Source organism: Hyla sarda, chromosome 8 (genome assembly GCF_029499605.1).
Source record: "Hyla sarda isolate aHylSar1 chromosome 8, aHylSar1.hap1, whole genome shotgun sequence".
Taxonomy (NCBI): Eukaryota; Metazoa; Chordata; class Amphibia; order Anura; family Hylidae; genus Hyla; species Hyla sarda.
Window position 1 is genome coordinate 112,353,843 of NC_079196.1, and position 27,339 is coordinate 112,381,181.

Sequence of the window (27,339 nt, forward strand, 5' to 3'; positions counted from 1 at the left end):
TAGGGCTAGATGTAAACTGCAGATGACCATGTTGTGGTAGTTACCATGGATACCCAAGTGATGTGTGAGCTAACACATAGGCCCAACAGATTCCAAGAAGGCCAGAATCACCAGCGGCACCACCATCGGTTGTCAGGTCACCCGGATTCAGCAAATACCAGAGTCCAACATGATGCAGGTTTATACTGTTAATTTTCAGTTTATCGTTACAGTTGGTGTTATTCCATGTCGGAAGGGACGCAGCTACAGCCAGTGGGGTAACTAGAGACAGGCAGGCAGCTATGTGCAACAAAGGTAGGCGTGTTGTTTTCATATGCAGATCTGAAATATTGTCTTATATGCAAGAGGAGGAGTGATGGGGGTTCAGGCAAAAGCCAGGCTATGGATTGCATTGCTAAATGCTCCATCAGAGTGCATTGGTCGCCTGTCCTTTTTTTAAGTGATGATGTGGGTTTAGCCTGTGCTGTATGTATGTATGGGTGGCTGACTGCCACCCACCCAGAGAGTGTATGGGAGGCTGGTTGGCTGCCAGCCTTCCTTCCATTCCTATGAGTAATGTGAGTGCTCATGAAGGGGACATGGTTGGGTCCACCCCTTTCCCGGTTATCCCCTCTAGGCCTTTTGGCTTAGATCAAGTGTAAAAAAAGAAAGGATCTTGCGACAGATCGCATCCTGAGGCACGTTTTTTTTTTGTGTGAATACTTGCACTTGGGTGACTTGTGAGCACATACTGATACATACGTTCCCTATCTGGGGACCATAAGTTAAATGTATTTTTGAGAAAGGGAGCTGATTTGGAAGCTTGCTTCTGTCGCCCTATGCATTGACCCGATGTGGCAGTATCTTCGGGTAGTGAACAGTGCACCACCCCATTCCAGTGTTAAACAAGAAAGATTCTCATTTAATCCTCCATGGGTGAGAATTTGAGTTTGAGAATTGGAGACCAAAATGATGAGTTGCACTGACTGGTTTATGAACGTCTATTCATTTAGCGTTTTAATGACCATGTTTGCACACTGATTGGTGTAAAAAAATAAAATAAAACTAAATAATAATAATCTAGCACACCTGTGCAGGTTTGACATGACATGACAGGTAGCTGTCTTGTGGGTGGTGCTGAATCCTGTTAAATGACGTGAGGGTCTCATGCCTATACACAAGGGTGTGTCATTGCTGTTGCTTGACCATGCATTGGTTTCTGTGGTCAGTGAATGATAAAAACTAAATTTACCATCCATTGATGGATGGGAAATCCGCCATGAGGCATTTGTTTTTAGAAACTGCTGCTCACAACCAATGTTGCAATGGAGTGTCTCCATCTGCTGGTGGTATTGGAAAGGCATTAGTGCTATGACAGGGTCTGAAGAAGAAGAAGAAGACGGAAAAAATATATATAAAAAGAAAAAGAGAGAGAGAGAGACTGACTTAGTGAGCGAGTGAGTGAGAGAGTGAGAGTGAGTGAGAGTGAATGAGTGAGTGAGTGATTGAGTGAGTGAGTGAGTGAGTGAGAACAAATGAGTTAAAGCAAGTGAGTGAGTGAGAGAGATCGAATGAATGAAAGTCTGAATGACAGAAATAAAAAAGGATGAAGAAAGAAGCATGAAGAAAAAAAAATGTATATGGAGTTGCTGACATGAGTGCAATCTACAAAGCCGTTGAGGCTGATCCTCATGGGAGGATTATTGCACCAGGACCCTTAGCACTTTTAAAATGCCATTCAATGCCACTTCTAGGGCTAGATGTAAACTGCAGATGACCATGTTGTGGTAGTTACCATGGATACCCAAGTGATGTGTGAGCTAACACATAGGCCCAACAGATTCCAAGAAGGCCAGAATCACCAGCGGCACCACCATCGGTTGTCAGGTCACCCGGATTCAGCAAATACCAGAGTCCAAAATGATGCAGGTTTATACTGTTAATTTTCAGTTTATCGTTACAGTTGGTGTTATTCCATGTCGGAAGGGACGCAGCTACAGCCAGTGGGGTAACTAGAGACAGGCAGGCAGCTATGTGCAACAAAGGTAGGCGTGTTGTTTTCATATGCAGATCTGAAATATTGTCTTATATGCAAGAGGAGGAGTGATGGGGGTTCAGGCAAAAGCCAGGCTATGCATTGCATTGCTAAATGCTCCATCAAAGTGCAATGGTCGCCTGTCCTTTTTTTAAGTGATGATGTGGGTTTAGCCTGTGCTGTATGTATGTATGGGTGGCTGACTGCCACCCACCCAGAGAGTGTATGGGAGGCTGGTTGGCTGCCAGCCTTCCTTCCATTCCTATGAGTAATGTGAGTGCTCATGAAGGGGACATGGTTGGGTCCACCCCTTTCCCGGTTATCCCCTCTAGGCCTTTTGGCTTAGATCAAGTGTAAAAAAAGAAAGGATCTTGCGACAGATCGCATCCTGAGGCACGTTTTTTTTTTGTGTGAATACTTGCACTTGGGTGACTTGTGAGCACATACTGATACATACGTTCCCTATCTGGGGACCATAAATTAAATGGAATTTTGAGAAAGGGAGCTGATTTGGAAGCTTGCTTCTGTCGCCCTATGCATTGACCCGATGTGGCAGTATCTTCGGGTAGTGAACAGTGCACCACCCCATTCCAGTGTTAAACAAGAAAGATTCTCATTTAATCCTCCGTGGGTGAGAATTTGAGTTTGAGAATTGGAGACCAAAATGATGAGTTGCACTGACTGGTTTATGAACGTCTATTCATTTAGCGTTTTAATGACCATGTTTGCACACTGATTGGTGTAAAAAAATAAAAATAAAACTAAATAATAATAATCTAGCACACCTGTGCAGGTTTGACATGACATGACAGGTAGCTGTCTTGTGGGTGGTGCTGAATCCTGTTAAATGACGTGAGGGTCTCATGCCTATACACAAGGGTGTGTCATTGCTGTTGCTTGACCATGCATTGGTTTCTGTGGTCAGTGAATGATAAAAACAAAATTTACCATCCATTGATGGATGGGAAATCTGCCATGAGGCATTTGTTTTTAGAAACTGCTGCTCACAACCAATGTTGCAATGGAGTGTCTCCATCTGCTGGTGGTATTGGAAAGGCATTAGTGCTATGACAGGGTCTGAAGAAGAAGAAGAAGAAGAAGAAGACGGAAAAAAATATATATAAAAAGAAAAAGAGAGAGAGAGAGAGAGACTGACTTAGTGAGAGAGTGAGAGTGAGTGAGAGTGAATGAGTGAGTGGGTGATTGAGTGAGTGAGTGAGTGAGTGAGAACAAATGAGTTAAAGCAAGTGAGTGAGAGAGATCGAATGAATGAAAGTCTGAATGACAGAAAGAAAAAAGGATGAAGAAAGAAGCATGAAGAAAAAAAAATGTATATGGAGTTGCTGACATGAGTGCAATCTACAAAGCCGTTGAGGCTGATCCTCATGGGAGGATTATTGCACCAGGACCCTTAGCACTTTTAAAATGCCATTCAATGCCATTTCTAGGGCTAGATGTAAACTGCAGATGACCATGTTGTGGTAGTTACCATGGATACCCAAGTGATGTGTGAGCTAACACATAGGCCCAACAGATTCCAAGAAGGCCAGAATCACCAGCGGCACCACCATCGGTTGTCAGGTCACCCGGATTCAGCAAATACCAGAGTCCAAAATGATGCAGGTTTATACTGTTAATTTTCAGTTTATCGTTACAGTTGGTGTTATTCCATGTCGGAAGGGACGCAGCTACAGCCAGTGGGGTAACTAGAGACAGGCAGGCAGCTATGTGCAACAAAGGTAGGCGTGTTGTTTTCATATGCAGATCTGAAATATTGTCTTATATGCAAGAGGAGGAGTGATGGGGGTTCAGGCAAAAGCCAGGCTATGGATTGCATTGCTAAATGCTCCATCAGAGTGCATTGGTCGCCTGTCCTTTTTTTAAGTGATGATGTGGGTTTAGCCTGTGCTGTATGTATGTATGGGTGGCTGACTGCCACCCACCCAGAGAGTGTATGGGAGGCTGGTTGGCTGCCAGCCTTCCTTCCATTCCTATGAGTAATGTGAGTGCTCATGAAGGGGACATGGTTGGGTCCACCCCTTTCCCGGTTATCCCCTCTAGGCCTTTTGGCTTAGATCAAGTGTAAAAAAAGAAAGGATCTTGCGACAGATTGCATCCTGAGGCACGTTTTTTTTTGTGTGAATACTTGCACTTGGGTGACTTGTGAGCACATACTGATACATACGTTCCCTATCTGGGGACCATAAATTAAATGGATTTTTGAGAAAGGGAGCTGATTTGGAAGCTTGCTTCTGTCGCCCTATGCATTGACCCGATGTGGCAGTATCTTCGGGTAGTGAACAGTGCACCACCCCATTCCAGTGTTAAACAAGAAAGATTCTCATTTAATCCTCCGTGGGTGAGAATTTGAGTTTGAGAATTGGAGACCAAAATGATGAGTTGCACTGACTGGTTTATGAACGTCTATTCATTTAGCGTTTTAATGACCATGTTTGCACACTGATTGGTGTAAAAAAATAAAATAAAACTAAATAATAATAATCTAGCACACCTGTGCAGGTTTGACATGACATGACAGGTAGCTGTCTTGTGGGTGGTGCTGAATCCTGTTAAATGACGTGAGGGTCTCATGCCTATACACAAGGGTGTGTCATTGCTGTTGCTTGACCATGCATTGGTTTCTGTGGTCAGTGAATGATAAAAACAAAATTTACCATCCATTGATGGATGGGAAATCCGCCATGAGGCATTTGTTTTTAGAAACTGCTGCTCACAACCAATGTTGCAATGGAGTGTCTCCATCTGCTGGTGGTATTGGAAAGGCATTAGTGCTATGACAGGGTCTGAAGAAGAAGAAGAAGAAGACGGAAAAAAATATATATAAAAAGAAAAAGAGAGAGAGAGAGACTGACTTAGTGAGCGAGTGAGTGAGAGAGTGAGAGTGAGTGAGAGTGAATGAGTGAGTGAGTGATTGAGTGAGTGAGTGAGTGAGTGAGAACAAATGAGTTAAAGCAAGTGAGTGAGAGAGATCGAATGAATGAAAGTCTGAATGACAGAAAGAAAAAAGGATGAAGAAAGAAGCATGAAGAAAAAAAAATGTATATGGAGTTGCTGACATGAGTGCAATCTACAAAGCCGTTGAGGCTGATCCTCATGGGAGGATTATTGCACCAGGACCCTTAGCACTTTTAAAATGCCATTCAATGCCACTTCTAGGGCTAGATGTAAACTGCAGATGACCATGTTGTGGTAGTTACCATGGATACCCAAGTGATGTGTGAGCTAACACATAGGCCCAACAGATTCCAAGAAGGCCAGAATCACCAGCGGCACCACCATCGGTTGTCAGGTCACCCAGATTCAGCAAATACCAGAGTCCAAAATGATGCAGGTTTATACTGTTAATTTTCAGTTTATCGTTACAGTTGGTGTTATTCCATGTCGGAAGGGACGCAGCTACAGCCAGTGGGGTAACTAGAGACAGGCAGGCAGCTATGTGCAACAAAGGTAGGCGTGTTGTTTTCATATGCAGATCTGAAATATTGTCTTATATGCAAGAGGAGGAGTGATGGGGGTTCAGGCAAAAGCCAGGCTATGGATTGCATTGCTAAATGCTCCATCAGAGTGCAATGGTCGCCTGTCCTTTTTTTAAGTGATGATGTGGGTTTAGCCTGTGCTGTATGTATGTATGGGTGGCTGACTGCCACCCACCCAGAGAGTGTATGGGAGGCTGGTTGGCTGCCAGCCTTCCTTCCATTCCTATGAGTAATGTGAGTGCTCATGAAGGGGACATGGTTGGGTCCACCCCTTTCCCGGTTATCCCCTCTAGGCCTTTTGGCTTAGATCAAGTGTAAAAAAAAGAAACGATCTTGCGACAGATCGCATCCTGAGGCACGTTTTTTTTTTTTGTGTGAATACTTGCACTTGGGTGACTTGTGAGCACATACTGATACATACGTTCCTTATCTGGGGACCATAAATTAAATGGATTTTTGAGAAAGGGAGCTGATTTGGAAGCTTTCTTCTGTCGCCCTATGCATTGACCCGATGTGGCAGTATCTTCGGGTAGTGAACAGTGCACCACCCCATTCCAGTGTTAAACAAGAAAGATTCTCATTTAATCCTCCGTGGGTGAGAATTTGAGTTTGAGAATTGGAGACCAAAATGATGAGTTGCACTTACTGGTTTATGAACGTCTATTCATTTAGCGTTTTAATGACCATGTTTGCACACTGATTGGTGTAAAAAAATAAAATAAAACTAAATAATAATAATCTAGCACACCTGTGCAGGTTTGACATGACATGACATGTAGCTGTCTTGTGGGTGGTGCTGAATCCTGTTAAATGACGTGAGGGTCTCATGCCTATACACAAGGGTGTGTCATTGCTGTTGCTTGACCATGCATTGGTTTCTGTGGTCAGTGAATGATAAAAACAAAATTTACCATCCATTGATGGATGGGAAATCCGCCATGAGGCATTTGTTTTTAGAAACTGCTGCTCACAACCAATGTTGCAATGGAGTGTCTCCATCTGCTGCTGGTATTGGACAGGCATTAGTGCTATGACAGGGTCTGAAGAAGAAGAAGAAGAAGAAGACGGAAAAAAATATATATAAAAAGAAAAAGAGAGAGAGAGAGAGACTGACTTAGTGAGCGAGTGAGTGAGAGAGTGAGAGTGAGTGAGTGATTGAGTGAGTGAGTGAGTGAGTGAGAACAAATGAGTTAAAGCAAGTGAGTGAGAGAGATCGAATGAATGAAAGTCTGAATGACAGAAAGAAAAAAGGATGAAGAAAGAAGCATGAAGAAAAAAAAATGTATATGGAGTTGCTTACATGAGTGCAATCTACAAAGCCGTTGAGGCTGATCCTCATGGGAGGATTATTGCACCAGGACCCTTAGCACTTTTAAAATGCCATTCAATGCCACTTCTAGGGCTAGATGTAAACTGCAGATGACCATGTTGTGGTAGTTACCATGGATACCCAAGTGATGTGTGAGCTAACACATAGGCCCAACAGATTCCAAGAAGGCCAGAATCACCAGCGGCACCACCATCGGTTGTCAGGTCACCCGGATTCAGCAAATACCAGAGTCCAAAATGATGCAGGTTTATACTGTTAATTTTCAGTTTATCGTTACAGTTGGTGTTATTCCATGTCGGAAGGGACGCAGCTACAGCCAGTGGGGTAACTAGAGACAGGCAGGCAGCTAGGTGCAACAAAGGTAGGCGTGTTGTTTTCATATGCAGATCTGAAATATTGTCTTATATGCAAGAGGAGGAGTGATGGGGGTTCAGGCAAAAGCCAGGCTATGGATTGCATTGCTAAATGCTCCATCAGAGTGCAATGGTCGCCTGTCCTTTTTTTAAGTGATGATGTGGGTTTAGCCTGTGCTGTATGTATGTATGGGTGGCTGACTGCCACCCCACCCAGAGAGTGTATGGGAGGCTGGTTGGCTGCCAGCCTTCCTTCCATTCCTATGAGTAATGTGAGTGCTCATGAAGGGGACATGGTTGGGTCCACCCCTTTCCCGGTTATCCCCTCTAGGCCTTTTGGCTTAGATCAAGTGTAAAAAAAGAAAGGATCTTGCGACAGATCGCATCCTGAGGCATGTTTTTTTTTGTGTGAAAACTTGCACTTGGGTGACTTGTGAGCACATACTGATACATATGTTCCCTATCTGGGGACTATAAATTAAATGGATTTTTGAGAAAGGGAGCTGATTTGGAAGCTTGCTTCTGTTGCCCTATGCATTGACCCTATGTGGCAGTATCTTCGGGTAGTGAACAGTGCACCACCCCATTCCAGTGTTAAACAAGAAAGATTCTCATTTAATCCTCCGTGGGTGAGAATTTGAGTTTGAGAATTGGAGACCAAAATGATGAGTTGCACTGACTGGTTTATGAACGTCTATTCATTTAGCGTTTTAATGACCATGTTTGCACACTGATTGGTGTAAAAAAATAAAATAAAACGAAATAATAATAATCTAGCACACCTGTGCAGGTTTGACATGACATGACAGGTAGCTGTCTTGTGGGTGGTGTTGAATCCTGTTAAATGACGTGAGGGTCTCATGCCTATACACAAGGGTGTGTCATTGCTGTTGCTTGACCATGCATTGGTTTCTGTGGTCAGTGAATGATAAAAACAAAATTTACCATCCATTGATGGATGGGAAATCCGCCATGAGGCATTTGATTTTAGAAACTGCTGCTCACAACCAATGTTGCAATGGAGTGTCTCCATCTGCTGGTGGTATTGGAAAGGCATTAGTGCTATGACAGGGTCTGAAGAAGAAGAAGAAGAAGACGGAAAAAAATATATATAAAAAGAAAAAGAGAGAGAGAGAGAAAGACTGACTTAGTGAGCGAGTGAGTGAGAGAGTGAGAGTGAGTGAGAGTGAATGAGTGAGTGAGTGATTGATTGAGTGAGTGAGTGAGTGAGTGAGAACAAATGAGTTAAAGCAAGTGAGTGAGAGAGATCGAATGAATGAAAGTCTGAATGACAGAAAGAAAAAAGGATGAAGAAAGAAGCATGAAGAAAAAAAAATGTATATGGAGTTGCTGACATGAGTGCAATCTACAAAGCCGTTGAGGCTGATCCTCATGGGAGGATTATTGCACCAGGACCCTTAGCACTTTTAAAATGCCATTCAATGCCACTTCTAGGGCTAGATGTAAACTGCAGATGACCATGTTTTGGTAGTTACCATGAATACCCAAGTGATGTGTGAGCTAACACATAGGCCCAACAGATTCCAAGAAGGCCAGAATCACCAGCGGCACCACCATCGGTTGTCAGGTCACCCGGATTCAGCAAATACCAGAGTCCAAAATGATGCAGGTTTATACTGTTAATTTTCAGTTTATCGTTACAGTTGGTGTTATTCCATGTCGGAAGGGACGCAGCTACAGCCAGTGGGGTAACTAGAGACAGGCAGGCAGCTATGTGCAACAAAGGCAGGCGTGTTGTTTTCATATGCAGATCTGAAATATTGTCTTATATGCAAGAGGAGGAGTGATGGGGGTTCAGGCAAAAGCCAGGCTATGGATTGCATTGCTAAATGCTCCATCAGAGTGCAATGGTCGCCTGTCCTTTTTTTAAGTGATGATGTGGGTTTAGCCTGTGCTGTATGTATGTATGGGTGGCTGACTGCCACCCACCCAGAGAGTGTATGGGAGGCTGGTTGGCTGCCAGCCTTCCTTCCATTCCTATGAGTAATGTGAGTGCTCATGAAGGGGACATGGTTGGGTCCACCCCTTTCCCGGTTATCCCCTCTAGGCCTTTTAGCTTAGATCAAGTGTAAAAAAAGAAAGGATCTTGCGACAGATCGCATCCTGAGGCACGTTTTTTTTTGTGTGAATACTTGCACTTGGGAGACTTGTGAGCACATACTGATACATATGTTCCCTATCTGGGGACCATAAATTAAATGGATTTTTGAGAAAGGGAGGTGATTTGGAAGCTTGCTTCTGTCGCCCTATGCATTGACCCGATGTGGCAGTATCTTCGGGTAGTGAACAGTGCACCACCCCATTCCAGTGTTAAACAAGAAAGATTCTCATTTAATCCTCCGTGGGTGAGAATTTGAGTTTGAGAATTGGAGACCAAAATGATGAGTTGCACTGACTGGTTTATGAATGTCTATTCATTTAGCGTTTTAATGACCATGTTTGCACACTGATTGGTGTAAAAAAATAAAATAAAACTAAATAATAATAATGTAGCACACCTGTGCAGGTTTGACATGACATGACAGGTAGCTGTCTTGTGGGTGGTGCTGAATCCTGTTAAATGACGTGAGGGTCTCATGCCTATACACAAGGGTGTGTCATTGCTGTTGCTTGACCATGCATTGGTTTCTGTAGTCAGTGAATGATAAAAACAAAATTTACCATCCATTGATGGATGGGAAATCCGCCATGAGGCATTTGTTTTTAGAAACTGCTGCTCACAACCAATGTTGCAATGGAGTGTCTCCATCTGCTGGTGGTATTGGAAATGCATTAGTGCTATGACAGGGTCTGAAGAAGAAGAAGACGGAAAAAAATATATATAAAAAGAAAAAGAGAGAGAGAGAGAGAGAGAGACTGACTTAGTGAGTGAGAGAGTGAGAGTGAGTGAGAGTGAATGAGTGAGTGAGTGATTGAGTGAGTGAGTGAGTGAGTGAGAACAAATGAGTTAAAGCAAGTGAGTGAGAGAGATCGAATGAATGAAAGTCTGAATGACAGAAAGAAAAAAGGATGAAGAAAGAAGCATGAAGAAAAAAAAATGTATATGGAGTTGCTGACATGAGTGCAATCTACAAAGCCGTTGAGGCTGATCCTCATGGGAGGATTATTGCACCAGGACCCTTAGCACTTTTAAAATGCCATTCAATGCCACTTCTAGGGCTAGATGTAAACTGCAGATGACCATGTTGTGGTAGTTACCATGGATACCCAAGTGATGTGTGAGCTAACACATAGGCCCAACAGATTCCAAGAAGGCCAGAATCACCAGCGGCACCACCATCGGTTGTCAGGTCACCCGGATTCAGCAAATACCAGAGTCCAAAATTATGCAGGTTTATACTGTTAATTTTCAGTTTATCGTTACAGTTGGTGTTATTCCATGTCGGAAGGGACGCAGCTACAGCCAGTGGGGTAACTAGAGACAGGCAGGCAGCTAGGTGCAACAAAGGTAGGCGTGTTGTTTTCATATGCAGATCTGAAATATTGTCTTATATGCAAGAGGAGGAGTGATGGGGGTTCAGGCAAAAGCCAGGCTATGGATTGCATTGCTAAATGCTCCATCAGAGTGCAATGGTCGCCTGTCCTTTTTTTAAGTGATGATGTGGGTTTAGCCTGTGCTGTATGTATGTATGGGTGGCTGACTGCCACCCCACCCAGAGAGTGTATGGGAGGCTGGTTGGCTGCCAGCCTTCCTTCCATTCCTATGAGTAATGTGAGTGCTCATGAAGGGGACATGGTTGGGTCCACCCCTTTCCCGGTTATCCCCTCTAGGCCTTTTGGCTTAGATCAAGTGTAAAAAAAGAAAGGATCTTGCGACAGATCGCATCCTGAGGCATGTTTTTTTTTGTGTGAAAACTTGCACTTGGGTGACTTGTGAGCACATACTGATACATATGTTCCTTATCTGGGGACTATAAATTAAATGGATTTTTGAGAAAGGGAGCTGATTTGGAAGCTTGCTTCTGTCGCCCTATGCATTGACCCGATGTGGCAGTATCTTCGGGTAGTGAACAGTGCACCACCCCATTCCAGTGTTAAACAAGAAAGATTCTCATTTAATCCTCCGTGGGTGAGAATTTGAGTTTGAGAATTGGAGACCAAAATGATGAGTTGCACTGACTGGTTTATGAACGTCTATTCATTTAGCGTTTTAATGACCATGTTTGCACACTGATTGGTGTAAAAAATAAAATAAAACTAAATAATAATAATCTAGCACACCTGTGCAGGTTTGACATGACATGACAGGTAGCTGTCTTGTGGGTGGTGCTGAATCCTGTTAAATGACGTGAGGGTCTCATGCCTATACACAAGGGTGTGTCATTGCTGTTGCTTGACCATGCATTGGTTTCTGTGGTCAGTGAATGATAAAAACAAAATTTACCATCCATTGATGGATGGGAAATCCGCCATGAGGCATTTGATTTTAGAAACTGCTGCTCACAACCAATGTTGCAATGGAGTGTCTCCATCTGCTGGTGGTATTGGAAAGGCATTAGTGCTATGACAGGGTCTGAAGAAGAAGAAGAAGAAGACGGAAAAAAATATATATAAAAAGAAAAAGAGAGAGAGAGAGAAAGACTGACTTAGTGAGTGAGTGAGTGAGAGAGTGAGAGTGAGTGAGAGTGAATGAGTGAGTGAGTGATTGATTGAGTGAGTGAGTGAGTGAGAACAAATGAGTTAAAGCAAGTGAGTGAGAGAGATCGAATGAATGAAAGTCTGAATGACAGAAAGAAAAAAGGATGAAGAAAGAAGCATGAAGAAAAAAAAATGTATATGGAGTTGCTGACATGAGTGCAATCTACAAAGCCGTTGAGGCTGATCCTCATGGGAGGATTATTGCACCAGGACCCTTAGCACTTTTAAAATGCCATTCAATGCCACTTCTAGGGCTAGATGTAAACTGCAGATGACCATGTTGTGGTAGTTACCATGGATACCCAAGTGATGTGTGAGCTAACACATAGGCCCAACAGATTCCAAGAAGGCCAGAATCACCAGCGGCACCACCATCGGTTGTCAGGTCACCCGGATTCAGCAAATACCAGAGTCCAAAATGATGCAGGTTTATACTGTTAATTTTCAGTTTATCATTACAGTTGGTGTTATTCCATGTCGGAAGGGACGCAGCTACAGCCAGTGGGGTAACTAGAGACAGGCAGGCAGCTATGTGCAACAAAGGTAGGCGTGTTGTTTTCATATGCAGATCTGAAATATTGTCTTATATGCAAGAGGAGGAGTGATGGGGGTTCAGGCAAAAGCCAGGCTATGGATTGCATTGCTAAATGCTCCATTAGAGTGCAATGGTCGCCTGTCCTTTTTTTAAGTGATGATGTGGGTTTAGCCTGTGCTGTATGTATGTATGGGTGGCTGACTGCCACCCACCCAGAGAGTGTATGGGAGGCTGGTTGGCTGCCAGCCTTCCTTCCATTGCTATGAGTAATGTGAGTGCTCATGAAGGGGACATGGTTGGGTACACCCCTTTCCCGGTTATCCCCTCTAGGCCTTTTGGCTTAGATCAAGTGTAAAAAAAAGAAAGGATCTTGCGACAGATCGCATCCTGAGGCATGTTTTTTTTTGTGTGAATACTTGCACTTGGGTGACTTGTGAGCACATACTGATACATACGTTCCCTATCTGGGGACCATAAATTAAATGGATTTTTGAGAAAGGGAGCTGATTTGGAAGCTTGCTTCTGTCGCCCTATGCATTGACCCGATGTGGCAGTATCTTCGGGTAGTGAACAGTGCACCACCCCATTCCAGTGTTAAACAAGAAAGATTCTCATTTAATCCTCCGTGGGTGAGAATTTGAGTTTGAGAATTGGAGACCAAAATGATGAGTTGCACTGACTGGTTTATGAACGTCTATTCATTTAGCGTTTTAATGACCATGTTTGCACACTGATTGGTGTAAAAAAATAAAATAAAACTAAATAATAATAATCTAGCACACCTGTGCAGGTTTGACATGACATGACAGGTAGCTGTCTTGTGGGTGGTGCTGAATCCTGTTAAATGACGTGAGGGTCTCATGCCTATACACAAGGGTGTGTCATTGCTGTTGCTTGACCATGCATTGGTTTCTGTGGTCAGTGAATGATAAAAACAAAATTTACCATCCATTGATGGATGGGAAATCCGCCATGAGGCATTTGTTTTTAGAAACTGCTGCTCACAACCAATGTTGCAATGGAGTGTCTCCATCTGCTGGTGGTATTGGAAAGGCATTAGTGCTATGACAGGGTCTGAAGAAGAAGAAGAAGAAGACGGAAAAAAATATATATAAAAAGAAAAAGAGAGAGAGAGAGACTGACTTAGTGAGCGAGTGAGTGAGAGAGTGAGAGTGAGTGAGAGTGAATGAGTGAGTGATTGAGTGAGTGAGTGAGTGAGAACAAATGAGTTAAAGCAAGTGAGTGAGAGAGATCGAATGAATGAAAGTCTGAATGACAGAAAGAAAAAAGGATGAAGAAAGAAGCATGAAGAAAAAAAAATGTATATGGAGTTGCTGACATGAGTGCAATCTACAAAGCCGTTGAGGCTGATCCTCATGGGAGGATTATTGCACCAGGACCCTTAGCACTTTTAAAATGCCATTCAATGCCACTTCTAGGGCTAGATGTAAACTGCAGATGACCATGTTGTGGTAGTTACCATGGATACCCAAGTGATGTGTGAGCTAACACATAGGCCCAACAGATTCCAAGAAGGCCAGAATCACCAGCGGCACCACCATCGGTTGTCAGGTCACCCGGATTCAGCAAATACCAGAGTCCAAAATGATGCAGGTTTATACTGTTAATTTTCAGTTTATCGTTACAGTTGGTGTTATTCCATGTCGGAAGGGACGCAGCTACAGCCAGTGGGGTAACTAGAGACAGGCAGGCAGCTATGTGCAACAAAGGTAGGCGTGTTGTTTTCATATGCAGATCTGAAATATTGTCTTATATGCAAGAGGAGGAGTGATGGGGGTTCAGGCAAAAGCCAGGCTATGGATTGCATTGCTAAATGCTCCATCAGAGTGCAATGGTCGCCTGTCCTTTTTTTAAGTGATGATGTGGGTTTAGCCTGTGCTGTATGTATGTATGGGTGGCTGACTGCCACCCACCCAGAGAGTGTATGGGAGGCTGGTTGGCTGCCAGCCTTCCTTCCATTGCTATGAGTAATGTGAGTGCTCATGAAGGGGACATGGTTGGGTACACCCCTTTCCCGGTTATCCCCTCTAGGCCTTTTGGCTTAGATCAAGTGTAAAAAAAAGAAAGGATCTTGCGACAGATCGCATCGTGAGGCATGTTTTTTTTTGTGTGAATACTTGCACTTGGGTGACTTGTGAGCACATACTGATACATACGTTCCCTATCTGGGGACCATAAATTAAATGTATTTTTGAGAAAGGGAGCTGATTTGGAAGCTTGCTTCTGTCGCCCTATGCATTGACCCGATGTGGCAGTATCTTCGGGTAGTGAACAGTGCACCACCCCATTCCAGTGTTAAACAAGAAAGATTCTCATTTAATCCTCCGTGGGTGAGAATTTGAGTTTGAGAATTGGAGACCAAAATGATGAGTTGCACTGACTGGTTTATGAACGTCTATTCATTTAGCGTTTTAATGACCATGTTTGCACACTGATTGGTGTAAAAAAATAAAATAAAACTAAATAATAATAATCTAGCACACCTGTGCAGGTTTGACATGACATGACAGGTAGCTGTCTTGTGGGTGGTGCTGAATCCTGTTAAATGACGTGAGGGTCTCATGCCTATACACAAGGGTGTGTCATTGCTGTTGCTTGACCATGCATTGGTTTCTGTGGTCAGTGAATGATAAAAACAAAATTTACCATCCATTGATGGATGGGAAATCCGCCATGAGGCATTTGTTTTTAGAAACTGCTGCTCACAACCAATGTTGCAATGGAGTGTCTCCATCTGCTGGTGGTATTGGAAAGGCATTAGTGCTATGACAGGGTCTGAAGAAGAAGAAGAAGAAGACGGAAAAAAATATATATAAAAAGAAAAAGAGAGAGAGAGAGAGACTGACTTAGTGAGCGAGTGAGTGAGAGAGTGAGAGTGAGTGAGAGTGAATGAGTGAGTGATTGAGTGAGTGAGTGAGTGAGAACAAATGAGTTAAAGCAAGTGAGTGAGAGAGATCGAATGAATGAAAGTCTGAATGACAGAAAGAAAAAAGGATGAAGAAAGAAGCATGAAGAAAAAAAAATGTATATGGAGTTGCTGACATGAGTGCAATCTACAAAGCCGTTGAGGCTGATCCTCATGGGAGGATTATTGCACCAGGACCCTTAGCACTTTTAAAATGCCATTCAATGCCACTTCTAGGGCTAGATGTAAACTGCAGATGACCATGTTGTGGTAGTTACCATGGATACCCAAGTGATGTGTGAGCTAACACATAGGCCCAACAGATTCCAAGAAGGCCAGAATCACCAGCGGCACCACCATCGGTTGTCAGGTCACCCGGATTCAGCAAATACCAGAGTCCAAAATGATGCAGGTTTATACTGTTAATTTTCAGTTTATCGTTACAGTTGGTGTTATTCCATGTCGGAAGGGACGCAGCTACAGCCAGTGGGGTAACTAGAGACAGGCAGGCAGCTATGTGCAACAAAGGTAGGCGTGTTGTTTTCATATGCAGATCTGAAATATTGTCTTATATGCAAGAGGAGGAGTGATGGGGGTTCAGGCAAAAGCCAGGCTATGGATTGCATTGCTAAATGCTCCATCAGAGTGCAATGGTCGCCTGTCCTTTTTTTAAGTGATGATGTGGGTTTAGCCTGTGCTGTATGTATGTATGGGTGGCTGACTGCCACCCACCCAGAGAGTGTATGGGAGGCTGGTTGGCTGCCAGCCTTCCTTCCATTCCTATGAGTAATGTGAGTGCTCATGAAGGGGACATGGTTGGGTCCACCCCTATCCCGGTTATCCCCTCTAGGCCTTTTGGCTTAGATCAAGTGTAAAAAAAAGAAAGGATCTTGCGACAGATCGCATCCTGAGGCACGTTTTTTTTTTGTGTGAATACTTGCACTTGGGTGACTTGTGAGCACATACTGATACATACGTTCCCTATCTGGGGACTATAAATTAAATGGATTTTTGAGAAAGGGAGCTGATTTGGAAGCTTGCTTCTGTCGCCCTATGCATTGACCCAATGTGGCAGTATCTTCGGGTAGTGAACAGTGCACCACCCCATTCCAGTGTTAAACAAGAAAGATTCTCATTTAATCCTCCGTGGGTGAGAATTTGAGTTTGAGAATTGGAGACCAAAATGATGAGTTGCACTGACTGGTTTATGAACGTCTATTCATTTAGCGTTTTAATGACCATGTTTGCACACTGATTGGTGTAAAAAAATAAAATAAAACTAAATAATAATAATCTAGCACACCTGTGCAGGTTTGACATGACATGACAGGTAGCTGTCTTGTGGGTGGTGCTGAATCCTGTTAAATGACGTGAGGGTCTCATGCCTATACACAAGGGTGTGTCATTGCTGTTGCTTGACCATGCATTGGTTTCTGTGGTCAGTGAATGATAAAAACAAAATTTACCATCCATTGATGGATGGGAAATCCGTCATGAGGCATTTGTTTTTAGAAACTGCTGCTCACAACCAATGTTGCAATGGAGTGTCTCCATCTGCTGGTGGTATTGGAAAGGCATTAGTGCTATGACAGGGTCTGAAGAAGAAGACGGAAAAAAATATATATAAAAAGAAAAAGAGAGAGAGAGAGACTGACTTAGTGAGCGAGTGAGTGAGAGAGTGAGAGTGAGTGAGTGAGAACAAATGAGTTAAAGCAAGTGAGTGAGAGAGATCGAATGAATGAAAGTCTGAATGACAGAAAGAAAAAAGGATGAAGAAAGAAGCATGAAGAAAAAAAAATGTATATGGAGTTGCTGACATGAGTGCAATCTACAAAGCCGTTGAGGCTGATCCTCATGGGAGGATTATTGCACCAGGACCCTTAGCACTTTTAAAATGCCTTTCAATGCCACTTCTAGGGCTAGATGTAAACTGCAGATGACCATGTTGTGGTAGTTACCATGGATACCCAAGTGATGTGTGAGCTAACACATAGGCCCAACAGATTCCAAGAAGGCCAGAATCACCAGCGGCACCACCATCGGTTGTCAGGTCACCCGGATTCAGCAAATACCAGAGTCCAAAATGATGCAGGTTTATACTGTTAATTTTCAGTTTATCGTTACAGTTGGTGTTATTCTATGTCGGAAGGGACGCAGCTACAGCCAGTGGGGTAACTAGAGACAGGCAGGCAGCTATGTGCAACAAAGGTAGGCGTGTTGTTTTCATATGCAGATCTGAAATATTGTCTTATATGCAAGAGGAGGAGTGATGGGGGTTCAGGCAAAAGCCAGGCTATGGATTGCATTGCTAAATGCTCCATCAGAGTGCAATGGTCGCCTGTCCTTTTTTTAAGTGATGATGTGGGTTTAGCCTGTGCTGTATGTATGTATGGGTGGCTGACTGCCACCCACCCAGAGAGTGTATGGGAGGCTGGTTGGCTGCCAGCCTTCCTTCCATTCCTATGAGTAATGTGAGTGCTCATGAAGGGGACATGGTTGGGTCCACCCCTTTCCCGATTATCCCCTCTAGTCCTTTTGGCTTAGATTAAGTGTAAAAAAAAGAAAGGATCTTGCGACAGATCACATCCTGAGGCACGTTTTTTTGTGTGTGAATACTTGCACTTGGGTGACTTGTGAGCACATACTGATACATACGTTCCCTATCTGGGGACCATAAATTAAATGGATTTTTGAGAAAGGGAGCTGATTTGGAAGCTTGCTTCTGTCGCCCTATGCATTGACCCGATGTGGCAGTATCTTTGGGTAGTGAACAGTGCACCACCCCATTCCAGTGTTAAACAAGAAAGATTCTCATTTAATCCTCCGTGGGTGAGAATTTGAGTTTGAGAATTGGAGACCAAAATGATGAGTTGCACTGACTGGTTTATGAACGTCTATTCATTTAGCGTTTTAATGACCATGTTTGCACACTGATTGGTGTAAAAAAATAAAATAAAACTAAATAATAATAATCTAGCACACCTGTGCAGGTTTGACATGACATGACAGGTAGCTGTCTTGTGGGTGGTGCTGAATCCTGTTAAATGACGTGAGGGTCTCATGCCTATACACAAGGGTGTGTCATTGCTGTTGCTTGACCATGCATTGAATTCTGTGGTCAGTGAATGATAAAAACAAAATTTACCATCCATTGATGGATGGGAAATCCGCCATGAGGCATTTGTTTTTAGAAACTGCTGCTCACAACCAATGTTGCAATGGAGTGTCTCCATCTGCTGGTGGTATTGGAAAGGCATTAGTGCTATGACAGGGTCTGAAGAAGAAGAAGAAGAAGAAGACGGAAAAAAATATATATAAAAAGAAAAAGAGAGAGAGAGAGAGAGACTGACTTAGTGAGCGAGTGAGTGAGAGAGTGAGACTGAGTGAGAGTGAATGAGTGAGTGAGTGATTGAGTGAGTGAGTGAGTGAGAACAAATGAGTTAAAGCAAGTGAGTGAGAGAGATCGAATGAATGAAAGTCTGAATGACAGAAAGAAAAAAGGATGAAGAAAGAAGCATGAAGAAAAAAAAAATTATATGGAGTTGCTGACATGAGTGCAATCTACAAAGCCGTTGAGGCTGATCCTCATGGGAGGATTATTGCACCAGGACCCTTAGCACTTTTAAAATGCCATTCAATGCCACTTCTAGGGCTAGATGTAAACTGCAGATGACCATGTTGTGGTAGTTACCATGGATACCCAAGTGATGTGTGAGCTAACACATAGGCCCAACAGATTCCAAGAAGGCCAGAATCACCAGCGGCACCACCATCGGTTGTCAGGTCACCCGGATTCAGCAAATACCAGAGTCCAAAATAATGCAGGTTTATACTGTTAATTTTCAGTTTATCGTTACAGTTGGTGTTATTCCACGTCGGAAGGGACACAGCTACAGCCAGTGGGGTAACTAGAGACAGGCAGGCAGCTATGTGCAACAAAGGTAGGTGTGTTGTTTTCATATGCAGATCTGAAATATTGTCTTATATGCAAGAGGAGGAATGATGGGGGTTCAGGCAAAAGCCAGGCTATGGATTGCATTGCTAAATGCTCCATCAGAGTGCAATGGTCGCCTGTCCTTTTTTTAAGTGATGATGTGGGTTTAGCCTGTGCTGTATGTATGTATGGGTGGCTGACTGCCACCCACCCAGAGAGTGTATGGGAGGCTGGTTGGCTGCCAGCCTTCCTTCCATTCCTATGAGTAATGTGAGTGCTCATGAAGGGGACATGGTTGGGTCCACCCCTTTCCCCGGTTATCCCCTCTAGGCCTTTTGGCTTAGATCAAGTGTAAAAAAAGAAAGGATCTTGCGACAGATCGCATCCTGAGGCACGTTTTTTTTTGTGTGAATACTTGCACTTGGGTGACTTGTGAGCACATACTGATACATACGTTCCCTATCTGGGGACCATAAATTTAATGGATTTTTGAGAAAGGGAGCTGATTTGGAAGCTTGCTTCTGTCGCCCTATGCATTGACCCGATGTGGCAGTATCTTCGGGTAGTGAACAGTGCACCACCCCATTCCAGTGTTAAACAAGAAAGATTCTCATTTAATCCTCCGTGGGTGAGAATTTGAGTTTGAGAATTGGGGACCAAAATGATGAGTTGCACTGACTGGTTTATGAACGTCTATTCATTTAGCGTTTTAATGACCATGTTTGCACACTGATTGGTGTAAAAAAATAAAATAAAACTAAATAATAATAATAATAATCTAGCACACCTGTGCAGGTTTGACATGACATGACAGGTAGTTGTCTTGTGGGTGGTGCTGAATCCTGTTAAATGACGTGAGGGTCTCATGCCTATACACAAGGGTGTGTCATTGCTGTTGCTTGACCATGCATTGGTTTCTGTGGTCAGTGAATGATAAAAACAAAATTTACCATCCATTGATGGATGGGAAATCCGCCATGAGGCATTTGTTTTTAGAAACTGCTGCTCACAACCAATGTTGCAATGGAGTGTCTCCATCTGCTGGTGGTATTGGAAAGGCATTAGTGCTATGACAGGGTCTGAAGAAGAAGAAGAAGAAGAAGAAGAAGAAGAAGAAGAAGAAGACGGAAAAAAATATATATAAAAAGAAAAAGAGAGAGAGAGAGAGAGACTGACTTAGTGAGCGAGTGAGTGAGAGAGTGAGAGTGAGTGAGAGTGAATGAGTGAGTGAGTGATTGAGTGAGTGAGTGAGTGAGTGAGAACAAATGAGTTAAAGCAAGTGAGTGGGAGAGATCGAATGAATGAAAGTCTGAATGACAGAAAGAAAAAAGGATGAAGAAAGAAGCATGAAGAAAAAAAAATGTATATGGAGTTGCTGACATGAGTGCAATCTACAAAGCCGTTGAGGCTGATCCTCATGGGAGGATTATTGCACCAGGACCCTTAGCACTTTTAAAATGCCATTCAATGCCACTTCTAGGGCTAGATGTAAACTGCAGATGACCATGTTGTGGTAGTTACCATGGATACCCAAGTGATGTGTGAGCTAACACATAGGCCCAACAGATTCCAAGAAGGCCAGAATCACCAGCGGCACCACCATCGGTTGTCAGGTCACCCGGATTCAGCAAATACCAGAGTCCAAAATGATGCAGGTTTATACTGTTAATTTTCAGTTTATCGTTACAGTTGGTGTTATTCCATGTCGGAAGGGACGCAGCTACAGCCAGTGGGGTAACTAGAGACAGGCAGGCAGCTATGTGCAACAAAGGTAGGCGTGTTGTTTTCATATGCAGATCTGAAATATTGTCTTATATGCAAGAGGAGGAGTGATGGGGGTTCAGGCAAAAGCCAGGCTATGGATTGCATTGCTAAATGCTCCATCAGAGTGCAATGGTCGCCTGTCCTTTTTTTAAGTGATGATGTGGGTTTAGCCTGTGCTGTATGTATGTATGGGTGGCTGACTGCCAACCACCCAGAGAATGTATGGGAGGCTGGTTGGCTGCCAGCTTTCCTTCCATTCCTATGAGTAATGTGAGTGCTCATGAAGGGACCATGGTTGGGTCCACCCCTTTCCCGGTTATCCCCTCTAGGCCTTTTGGCTTAGATCAAGTGAAAAAAAGAAAGGATCTTGCGACATATCGCATCCTGAGGCACGTTTTTTTTTTTTGTGTGAATACTTGCACTTGGGTGACTTGTGAGCACATACTGATACATACGTTCCCTATCTGGGGACCATAAATTAAATGGATTTTTGAGAAAGGGAGCTGATTTGGAAGCTTGCTTCTGTCGCCCCATGCATTGACCCGATGTGGCAGTATCTTCGGGTAGTGAACAGTGCACCACCCCATTCCAGTGTTAAACAAGAAAGATTCTCATTTAACCCCTTAAGGACACATGACGTACTGGAACGTCATGTGTCCACTCCCGATCTATAACGCGGGGCCACGGCGTGGCCCCGCGTCATAGCGGGTCGGGCCCGGCCTCTAACAACGGCCGGGACCCGTGGCTAATAGCGCGCGGCATTGATCGCTGTGCCGCGCGCTATTAACCCTTTAGACGCGGCGTTCAAAGTTGAACGCCGCGTCTAAAGTGAAACCGAAAGCATGCCGGCTAGCTCAGTGGGCTGTTCGGGATAGCCGCGGTGAAATCGCGGCATCCCGAACAGCTGACAGGACAGCGGGAGGGCCCCTACCTGCCTCCTCGCTGTCCGATCGCCGAATGACTGCTCAGTGCCTGAGATCCAGGCATGAGCAGTCATGCGGCAGAATCGTTGATCACTGGTTTCTTATGAGAAACCAGTGATCAACATAGAAGATCAGTGTGTGCAGTGTTATAGGTCCCTATGGGACCTATAACACTGCAAAAAAAAAGTGAAAAAAATAAGTGAATAAACATCATTTAACCCCTTCCCTATTAAAAGTTTGAATCACCCCCCTTTTCCCATAAAAGAAAAAACACAGTGTAAATAAACATAAAAATAAACATAAATGGTATCGCCGCGTGCGGAAATGTCCGAATTATAAAAATATATCGTTAATTAAACCGCACGGTCAATGGCGTGCGCGCAAAAAAATTCCAAAGTCCAAAATAGTGCATTTTTGGTCACTTTTTATATCATGAAAAAATGAATAATAAGTCCTATCAATGCAAAAATGGTACCGTTAAAAACCTCAGATCACGGCGCAAAAAATGAGCCCTCATAACGCCCCATACACGGAAAAATAAAAAAGTTATAGGGGTCAGAAGATGACAATTTTAAACGTATTAATTTTCCTGCATGTAGTTATGATTTTTTCCAGAAGTCCGACAAAATCAAACCTATATAAGTAGGGTATCATTTTAATCGTATGGACCTACAGAATACATATCAGGTGTCATTTTTACCGAAAAATGTACTACGTAGAAACGGAAGCCCCCAAAAGTTACAAAACAGCGTTTTTTTTTAAATTTTGTCGCAAAATGATTTTTTTTCCCGCTTCACCATAGATTTTTGGGCAAAATGACTGACGTCATTACAAAGTAGAATTGGTGGCGCAAAAAATAAGCCATCATATGGATTTTTAGGTGTAAATTTGAAAGAGTTATGATTTTTTAAAGGCAAGGAGCAAAAAACGAAAATGCAAAAACGGAAAAACCTCCGGTCCTTAAGGGGTTAATCCTCCGTGGGTGAGAATTTGAGTTTGAGAATTGGAGACCAAAATGATGAGTTGCACTGACTGGTTTATGAACGTCTATTCATTTAGCGTTTTAATGACCATGTTTGCACACTGATTGGTGTAAAAAAATAAAATAAAACTAAATAATAATAATCTAGCACACCTGTGCAGGTTTGACATGACATGACAGGTAGCTGTCTTGTGGGTGGTGCTGAATCCTATTAAATGACGTGAGGGTCTCATGCCTATACACAAGGGTGTGTCATTGCTGTTGCTTGACCATGCATTGGTTTCTGTGGTCAGTGAATGATAAAAACAAAATTTACCATCCATTGATGGATGGGAAATCCGCCATGAGGCATTTGTTTTTAGAAACTGCTGCTCACAACCAATGTTGCAATGGAGTGTCTCCATCTGCTGGTGGTATTGGACAGGCATTAGTGCTATGACAGGGTCTGAAGAAGAAGAAGAAGAAGACGGAAAAAAATATATATAAAAAGAAAAAGAGAGAGAGAGAGAGAGACTGACTTAGTGAGCGAGTGAGTGAGAGAGTGAGAGTGAGTAAGTGAGAGTGAATGAGTGATTGAGTGAGTGAGTGAGTGAGTGAGAACAAATGAGTTAAAGCAAGTGAGTGAGAGAGATCGAATGAATGAAAGTCTGAATGACAGAAAGAAAAAAGGATGAAGAAAGAAGCATGAAGAAAAAAAAATGTATATGGAGTTGCTGACATGAGTGCAATCTACAAAGCCGTTGAGGCTGATCCTCATGGGAGGATTATTGCACCAGGACCCTTAGCACTTTTAAAATGCCATTCAATGCCACTTCTAGGGCTAGATGTAAACTGCAGATGACCATGTTGTGGTAGTTACCATGGATACCCAAGTGATGTGTGAGCTAACACATAGGCCCAACAGATTCCAAGAAGGCCAGAATCACCAGCGGCACCACCATCGGTTGTCAGGTCACCCGGATTCAGCAAATACCAGAGTCCAAAATGATGCAGGTTTATACTGTTAATTTTCAGTTTATCGTTACAGTTGGTGTTATTCCATGTCGGAAGGGACGCAGCTACAGCCAGTGGGGTAACTAGAGACAGGCAGGCAGCTATGTGCAACAAAGGTAGGCGTGTTGTTTTCATATGCAGATCTGAAATATTGTCTTATATGCAAGAGGAGGAGTGATGGGGGTTCAGGCAAAAGCCAGGCTATGGATTGCATTGCTAAATGCTCCATCAGAGTGCAATGGTCGCCTGTCCTTTTTTTAAGTGATGATGTGGGTTTAGCCTGTGCTGTATGTATGTATGGGTGGCTGACTGCCACCCAGCCAGAGAGTGTATGGGAGGCTGGTTGGCTGCCAGCCTTCCTTCCTTCCATTCCTATGAGTAATGTGAGTGCTCATGAAGGGGACATGGTTGGGTCCACCCCTTTCCCGGTTATCCCCTTTAGGCCTTTTGGCTTAGATCAAGTGTAAAAAAAGAAAGGATCTTGCGACAGATCGCATCCTGAGGCACGTTTTTTTTTTGTGTGAATACTTGCACTTGGGTGACTTGTGAGCACATACTGATACATAAGTTCCCTATCTGGGGACCATAAATTAAATGGAATTTTGAAAAAGGGAGCTGATTTGGAAGCTTGCTTCTGTCGCCCTATGCATTGTCCCGATGTGGCAGTATCTTCGGGTAGTGAACAGTGCACCACCCCATTCCAGTGTTAAACAAGAAAGATTCTCATTTAATCCTCCGTGGGTGAGAATTTGAGTTTGAGAATTGGAGACCAAAATGATGAGTTGCACTGACTGGTTTATGAACGTCTATTCATTTAGCGTTTTAATGACCATGTTTGCACACTGATTGGTGTAAAAAAATAAAATAAAACTAAATAATAATAATCTAGCACACCTGTGCAGGTTTGACATGACATGACAGGTAGCTGTCTTGTGGGTGGTGCTGAATCCTGTTAAATGACGTGAGGGTCTCATGCCTATACACAAGGGTGTGTCATTGCTGTTGCTTGACCATGCATTGGTTTCTGTGGTCAGTGAATGATAAAAACAAAATTTACCATCCATTGATGGATGGGAAATCTGCCATGAGGCATTTGTTTTTAGAAACTGCTGCTCACAACCAATGTTGCAATGGAGTGTCTCCATCTGCTGGTGGTATTGGAAAGGCATTAGTGCTATGACAGGGTCTGAAGAAGAAGAAGAAGACGGAAAAAAATATATATAAAAAGAAAAAGAGAGAGAGAGAGAGACTGACTTAGTGAGCGAGTGAGTCAGAGAGTGAGAGTGAGTAAGTGAGAGTGAATGAGTGATTGAGTGATTGAGTGAGTGAGTGAGTGAGAACAAATGAGTTAAAGCAAGTGAGTGAGAGAGATCGAATGAATGAAAGTCTGAATGACAGAAAGAAAAAAGGATGAAGAAAGAAGCATGAAGAAAAAAAAATGTATATGGAGTTGCTGACATGAGTGCAATCTACAAAGCCGTTGAGGCTGATCCTCATGGGAGGATTATTGCACCAGGACCCTTAGCACTTTTAAAATGCCATTCAATGCCACTTCTAGGGCTAGATGTAAACTGCAGATGACCATGTTGTGGTAGTTACCATGGATACCCAAGTGATGTGTGAGCTAACACATAGGCCCAACAGATTCCAAGAAGGCCAGAATCACCAGCGGCACCACCATCGGTTGTCAGGTCACCCGGATTCAGCAAATACCAGAGTCCAAAATAATGCAGGTTTATACTGTTAATTTTCAGTTTATCGTTACAGTTGGTGTTATTCCACGTCGGAAGGGACACAGCTACAGCCAGTGGGGTAACTAGAGACAGGCAGGCAGCTATGTGCAACAAAGGTAGGTGTGTTGTTTTCATATGCAGATCTGAAATATTGTCTTATATGCAAGAGGAGGAATGATGGGGGTTCAGGCAAAAGCCAGGCTATGGATTGCATTGCTAAATGCTCCATCAGAGTGCAATGGTCGCCTGTCCTTTTTTTAAGTGATGATGTGGGTTTAGCCTGTGCTGTATGTATGTATGGGTGGCTGACTGCCACCCACCCAGAGAGTGTATGGGAGGCTGGTTGGCTGCCAGCCTTCCTTCCATTCCTATGAGTAATGTGAGTGCTCATGAAGGGGACATGGTTGGGTCCACCCCTTTCCCCGGTTATCCCCTCTAGGCCTTTTGGCTTAGATCAAGTGTAAAAAAAGAAAGGATCTTGCGACAGATCGCATCCTGAGGCACGTTTTTTTTTGTGTGAATACTTGCACTTGGGTGACTTGTGAGCACATACTGATACATACGTTCCCTATCTGGGGACCATAAATTTAATGGATTTTTGAGAAAGGGAGCTGATTTGGAAGCTTGCTTCTGTCGCCCTATGCATTGACCCGATGTGGCAGTATCTTCGGGTAGTGAACAGTGCACCACCCCATTCCAGTGTTAAACAAGAAAGATTCTCATTTAATCCTCCGTGGGTGAGAATTTGAGTTTGAGAATTGGGGACCAAAATGATGAGTTGCACTGACTGGTTTATGAACGTCTATTCATTTAGCGTTTTAATGACCATGTTTGCACACTGATTGGTGTAAAAAAATAAAATAAAACTAAATAATAATAATCTAGCACACCTGTGCAGGTTTGACATGACATGACAGGTAGTTGTCTTGTGGGTGGTGCTGAATCCTGTTAAATGACGTGAGGGTCTCATGCCTATACACAAGGGTGTGTCATTGCTGTTGCTTGACCATGCATTGGTTTCTGTGGTCAGTGAATGATAAAAACAAAATTTACCATCCATTGATGGATGGGAAATCCGCCATGAGGCATTTGTTTTTAGAAACTGCTGCTCACAACCAATGTTGCAATGGAGTGTCTCCATCTGCTGGTGGTATTGGAAAGGCATTAGTGCTATGACAGGGTCTGAAGAAGAAGAAGAAGAAGAAGAAGAAGAAGAAGAAGAAGAAGACGGAAAAAAATATATATAAAAAGAAAAAGAGAGAGAGAGAGAGAGACTGACTTAGTGAGCGAGTGAGTGAGAGAGTGAGAGTGAGTGAGAGTGAATGAGTGAGTGAGTGATTGAGTGAGTGAGTGAGTGAGTGAGAACAAATGAGTTAAAGCAAGTGAGTGGGAGAGATCGAATGAATGAAAGTCTGAATGACAGAAAGAAAAAAGGATGAAGAAAGAAGCATGAAGAAAAAAAAATGTATATGGAGTTGCTGACATGAGTGCAATCTACAAAGCCGTTGAGGCTGATCCTCATGGGAGGATTATTGCACCAGGACCCTTAGCACTTTTAAAATGCCATTCAATGCCACTTCTAGGGCTAGATGTAAACTGCAGATGACCATGTTGTGGTAGTTACCATGGATACCCAAGTGATGTGTGAGCTAACACATAGGCCCAACAGATTCCAAGAAGGCCAGAATCACCAGCG

General features: G+C 43.3%; 15 pseudogenes; all 15 read left to right on the plus strand.

Moving 5' to 3' along the window:
• The first annotated feature begins 605 nt into the window (after positions 1-605).
• Positions 606-870, plus strand: LOC130288657 (U2 spliceosomal RNA; annotated as a pseudogene).
• Positions 871-2,335: 1,465 nt separating this feature from the next.
• Positions 2,336-2,600, plus strand: LOC130289441 (U2 spliceosomal RNA; annotated as a pseudogene).
• A 1,464-nt stretch (positions 2,601-4,064) lies between these two features.
• Positions 4,065-4,328, plus strand: LOC130290176 (U2 spliceosomal RNA; annotated as a pseudogene).
• Positions 4,329-5,793: 1,465 nt separating this feature from the next.
• Positions 5,794-6,061, plus strand: LOC130289912 (U2 spliceosomal RNA; annotated as a pseudogene).
• A 1,453-nt stretch (positions 6,062-7,514) lies between these two features.
• Positions 7,515-7,778, plus strand: LOC130289597 (U2 spliceosomal RNA; annotated as a pseudogene).
• Positions 7,779-9,251: 1,473 nt separating this feature from the next.
• On the plus strand, positions 9,252-9,515 carry LOC130289714 (U2 spliceosomal RNA; annotated as a pseudogene).
• Positions 9,516-10,975: 1,460 nt separating this feature from the next.
• On the plus strand, positions 10,976-11,239 carry LOC130288387 (U2 spliceosomal RNA; annotated as a pseudogene).
• Positions 11,240-12,707: 1,468 nt separating this feature from the next.
• Positions 12,708-12,972, plus strand: LOC130288609 (U2 spliceosomal RNA; annotated as a pseudogene).
• A 1,457-nt stretch (positions 12,973-14,429) lies between these two features.
• On the plus strand, positions 14,430-14,694 carry LOC130289071 (U2 spliceosomal RNA; annotated as a pseudogene).
• A 1,459-nt stretch (positions 14,695-16,153) lies between these two features.
• On the plus strand, positions 16,154-16,419 carry LOC130289678 (U2 spliceosomal RNA; annotated as a pseudogene).
• Positions 16,420-17,833: 1,414 nt separating this feature from the next.
• On the plus strand, positions 17,834-18,098 carry LOC130289978 (U2 spliceosomal RNA; annotated as a pseudogene).
• A 1,469-nt stretch (positions 18,099-19,567) lies between these two features.
• Positions 19,568-19,831, plus strand: LOC130289522 (U2 spliceosomal RNA; annotated as a pseudogene).
• Positions 19,832-21,330: 1,499 nt separating this feature from the next.
• On the plus strand, positions 21,331-21,596 carry LOC130288707 (U2 spliceosomal RNA; annotated as a pseudogene).
• Positions 21,597-24,341: 2,745 nt separating this feature from the next.
• LOC130289838 (U2 spliceosomal RNA) lies at positions 24,342-24,606 on the plus strand (annotated as a pseudogene).
• A 1,465-nt stretch (positions 24,607-26,071) lies between these two features.
• LOC130289523 (U2 spliceosomal RNA) lies at positions 26,072-26,335 on the plus strand (annotated as a pseudogene).
• Positions 26,336-27,339: the final 1,004 nt, after the last annotated feature.